This window comes from Dipodomys ordii, unplaced genomic scaffold (assembly GCF_000151885.1).
Source record: "Dipodomys ordii isolate 6190 unplaced genomic scaffold, Dord_2.0 Scaffold29, whole genome shotgun sequence".
Taxonomy (NCBI): domain Eukaryota; kingdom Metazoa; phylum Chordata; class Mammalia; order Rodentia; family Heteromyidae; genus Dipodomys; species Dipodomys ordii.
The window spans coordinates 6,387,984-6,388,473 of record NW_012267245.1 but is presented as its reverse complement, the minus strand read 5'-3'; the positions used below and the strand labels follow the sequence as shown (position 1 = coordinate 6,388,473).

Genomic DNA, 490 nt, shown 5'->3' with positions numbered 1-490 from the left:
GGCCGGGGATGGCGGGGGGGGGGCGCGCGCGCCGCGGTTACCCGGGCAACGCCGGGGTCACGTGACCCGGAAGGCGCGCTCGGGCCGGCCTTGGAGGAGAGCACGGGGGGCCCGAGGTTTACCGGGCTTATTCGTTTCTGTTCATTATTCTGATCTTTCCCAGTACAGCAGGTGAGGGGAGAGTGGATGAGGAGGTGACGTCGTTGTTGTTGTTGTTGTTGTTGTTGTTGTTGTTGTTGGGGGTGCTAGTCCTGGGGCTGGAGCTCTGGGCCTGGGCGCCGCCCCTCAGCTTCTTGGGTTCAAGGCCAGCCAGCGCTCTCCCACCTGAGCCACGGCGGGGTTTATTGGAGGTAAGAGTCTCGGGGACTTTCTTGTCCCCTCCCTCCCCCCCAGCTGGCTTCGAACCGCCATCCTCAGATCTCTCTCAGCCTCCCGAGCAGCGAGGATTTACAGGCAGGAGCCACCGGTCCCCATTCCTCCACCCCCCCCC

General features: G+C 64.5%; 1 protein-coding gene across 1 annotated transcript in view; it reads right to left on the bottom strand.

The window, feature by feature from the left end:
* Ap3s1 (adaptor-related protein complex 3, sigma 1 subunit) overlaps positions 1 to 490 on the bottom strand; it is a 21,289-nt gene that overhangs the window by 13,034 nt on the left and 7,765 nt on the right. The gene's annotated exons all lie outside the window — the stretch shown is intronic.